The following is a 4,000-nucleotide window of genomic DNA, read 5'->3' as shown; positions in this document are numbered from 1 at the left end:
GTGGCCAAGCACCTAAAAAAAGTCTTAATACAATGTAACAAGTAAGTTGTAAAAGATAGGTTAAAATTTTGACTCTACAGAGATAAAAGTCAAAGACAAAAGTCAAGTTGTCGAGCCCACTGCTACAACTGCTTCCTTCATCTTTTTTCTTGCTTCATTTCACTGGTATCATTATGGGGCGCTTATTCTGAGGAGCTGGGGGTGTAATGGCTCTATAGTTTAAGCTGCCATCCATCAACAGGTCTTAATCTGTTGAGTCCCGCTCAATACTCCTCCGGGAGAGAGAAACTATTAGATTTCACTGATTTGAGCTCTTGTTGTAACAAAAATACCAGCCGGCCAACTGGGATTTCCAAAAGAAAAAAACAAAACTACACTCTCTCCTAATAACACATTAGAGCTGAGAAGTCTTTTACATTGCCAGACACAGGCACATGCAGTTACACACCTGTACTTGTTCACACATTCGTACATTGGTGCAAAGTTGCCGTGAACGCAGACCAAAGAGCAAGTGTACGCCTGAACAGCTGTACTGAAGTGATGGATTTTTACAAGTGTTTTTCAGGATCAAGTCTCACACTCGAGGATTACTCCTGCTTTAATGATCTACGCGGCGTGGCCTTACCAAGTGTATATGAAGTGTAGAGTTCTTATTGCCGTCATGCATGAGAAATCGCTGCTTCAGATCTAAATGAGGGCCTGATGTGTATCGGCTTACACTTCCTGCCTTCAGCCTAGCGGTCATCCAACCCCACCCCACCCCTCCACCCCGACCCCAACCTAATCCCAAACCCAAGAAAAGCTCTCCCACTCCCTTCTTAAGGGAAGGTCGCAGGTCAGAAATCATTCATGCAAGACACAAACACGAACAGTTTGCTTCACTCAAATTTTTGCTTAAAAACACCTTCAGGACATAAGGGAATATTTTTGTGAACGGCAAACATAAACTTGCAAACAGCAGCTACAAAGTATGGCAGAGCAAAGGCGATGAATAATCAAAATGGAAATAAGCGGAGGTCCCCCCCTCCTCTGAATGCTCTGTCTCATTTGCATCTCCCCACCATTGGGCCTGTCACGAAGACCACTGAAACTGAATGCGAGCGCGTCAGCAGGACAATGCAGGCCGGAGTCCATTTATCTCCATACGTCAACGGGGCTGGTAGAAGGGAGGCTTTCAGCCGGCTACGCGCTGGTCAGTTTAAAGAGTCTGCTTCCCCCAGACATGAGTTAATGGGCCACTGATGGACATTCAAAGGCAGGTGCTGTTTTTGTTGGCCGGAGCTGTGGACAAAAAAGCAAAAGGCTTCTCCGTGACTTAAAGTACAAAGCAGCATGTAGAAGTGTCAAGTAACACAGTTTACTTAGAAAAAAATCAGTTTCAGGCTTTTTGAACTAACAAAAACTGTCATCACAGCTGTCTATAACATCTCCATATGTCTCTAATACATTTATAATTTTCTATAAAGAAAAAACCTGCTGCTCAAATGACTTTGCATGCCATGGGAACAAATCCCCAAATTCTCTGATTGCACATCGCAATCAGCGCAGTCAATCACACAGTTGAGGCTGTAACACTCGATCCGAGATGAAACGAGGAAACCGCCAAGACAATTTGCTAACAAAGACCTGGGGAGACTAAGAGACACTGATTTACAACAGAGAGAACAATTAGCGTTGAAAAGCCTCCAATTAAAATGACTCCTTTTGATCTGCAGAGAGAACAGAGTTTCACCGCGCACGCCATCTGCGATAGCACAGTCAGATCAATCTGAAATGAAATAATTATGGCAAATTAATGGGTGTAAAAGTCACCAATTGATACGCCAAGGATGATTTCATATGTCTAATTGGGAGAGGGAGGAGGATATGCCAGAAGAGAGATGAGGGAGAGATGTTTTACAGGATTAAGGATATAGAGAGGGATAGACTTGGGGACAGAGCGAGAGGAGACAAAAGAAAAGAAAGAGAAATCTGATGTGAAATATAATCGAGAAAAGCATCTGTGTCACTCTTCTCGGCAGCATATGACTGTAGACAGATTATTAAAGCAACCAAATTCTTTCCGTAAAAGCTGCGATAAATTCATTATGGATTCAGGAGAAGCTAAAATGCTTTCAAATCATTCCCAATATGGGCGCGATCAAAACCAACACCGGCAAATCCAATTTGGACCAAATAACTGTCAGGTGGGTTAGATTAATGAACACAATACAAGTCCTTTGACGGGAAACGATACAGTGCGAGAGTTAACGGTGCAAAATATGCATTCGTATCCAGTTTAGAGGAAAAAAAAAAAGAAAACAAAAGAAAAAATACGGCAGCTGCCAAGGACTGTTATTGGGTTGTATATTTCTGCTTCTGCGCTCACCTGAAAGCTGTGTGACAGCCCTGGTCGATATTCAAATGTAGACACTCAAGCATTCTGCGATGGGAGAAAAAACAGAATAACTGAATAGCTAATGTACCTGACAACAGCGCTGACTTGTTTTGTTGCCTCATTTAGACGAAGAGAAAAAAATATATAAATAGAAGTTAAAAATAATAATATCGAGAGACTGAATTTAAGGCCCAAATCAAAGTGATCAGAGTGTGCAAAACCCAGCAAATTAAGCCACACTTGTGCATGTGTGTGTATTTGCATTTAACGCATTCCTATCATTTCTGCTCAAATCACTTCAGTCCCACATTCCAGCGGCTCCTGTTTCTGGAATTTTCTCTCCCCCCCCCTTTATTATTTTTTTTCCATCTCAGCAGAGATGACTTGAACACCTGCCGACTGAACAGGTGTGACGATCTTCCAGGAGAGAGTGAGAGAGAGAGAGAGAGAAAGAAGCAGACTCCCCCTGAGGACACCCCGAGTAACTGAGGTGTTAATTAATAAGAAAAGGGAGAACGCTAACACCGTGAGCAAACGCGCGCTCCCCCTCAAGTTCAAGCTCGGCTTGGCAGACGGCTGAGCTGGGACGGGGAGGTTCATGATAATTGTTGTGGCCTTTCATTTTCGGGTAAGGCACGTCAGAATCCTCAGCGGAGGCTAATTTGTAAGTTTTCCTCTGAGTACCTTCAGTCTGTTAGGGTTTATTTTTTTCCTCCCTGACATGTCAAATATGCCTCCCCCCCGCCTCGCTTCCTCCTCGGTTCCCAGCAAATAGCCAAAAGCAAGCCTTGATCTACGATGTTTACTAAAGAAAACGGAAGCTCTTATGAGATGCAACCTTTAAAAGTAATGTTTTTGAGTGAAGTTTTTAAGTAATAAAACCCGCATTTCCCCCATAGGTATATCATCTTGATGAATCACCTCAGTGCATGCTTTTCAAGCCAAAGAAAGAACAAAAATGCAGCGTATGCATACGCAGCTGTGGCCAGAATGAGTTGTTTAGATCAAGAAAGTGCTCCAGTATAGTCAGCTGTCACATCATTTATCATGTTAAAAGAAAAAAAAGCTTTTTTTCACCCTTTTTTTTCTTGGCAAGGTGTGAAATGAGGCATGAGTGCATGTGGAGGGGTGTTTTTTTAGGACCAGTCTGCCCACGATCACGTTTTTCCTACTGACATTGCCAACGTTGCCTGAATCAGAAAGAGTCATGAGGGCAGAGAGGTCACCACGTTTCTCACCTACTGTCATCTCTTCCTATTTCCCACTCTCTCTTCCTGAATTTCATTGATTCTGAGACTCGCTGACTGGATGACCACGCAACAGTCACACATGCGCGCACACATTTTCTCTAATAAAAGAGCTCTAATCACTAACGTGGGACGGTGATGCAGAGGTTGTAACCACGAGCTGAATCATCATCACACACAGTCACATGTAGACAGGCTACACACGCACTCACACACAGACACACACACAGACACACACACACACACACAAAAGAACAAAGAGCACACAATTACTGTGAAGTTGGTAATTGTTAAATTGTAGCCATCCCCACCCCTTGTCTGTCTCCTGTTTACTTTAAGCTTATGTTTCCCTTTGCAGCCGGTCCTGACTCGTTTT

The 4,000-nt window shown here is 43.2% G+C and overlaps 1 long non-coding RNA gene across 1 annotated transcript; it reads right to left on the bottom strand.

Moving 5' to 3' along the window:
• Nucleotides 1-872: 872 nt before the first annotated feature.
• On the bottom strand, nt 873-2,720 carry LOC120435467. Its single transcript, XR_005609752.1, has 2 exons — nt 2,369-2,720; nt 873-1,281 (listed from the first exon to the last, which is right to left on the bottom strand). It is a non-coding gene; the product is annotated as an uncharacterized LOC120435467 (long non-coding RNA).
• Nucleotides 2,721-4,000: the final 1,280 nt, after the last annotated feature.

The sequence above is a fragment of the Oreochromis aureus genome, linkage group 22 (assembly GCF_013358895.1).
Source record: "Oreochromis aureus strain Israel breed Guangdong linkage group 22, ZZ_aureus, whole genome shotgun sequence".
NCBI lineage: Eukaryota > Metazoa > Chordata > Actinopteri > Cichliformes > Cichlidae > Oreochromis > Oreochromis aureus.
Note: the sequence above shows the minus strand (reverse complement) of the source record. Positions and strands in the feature narration are given on the sequence as shown.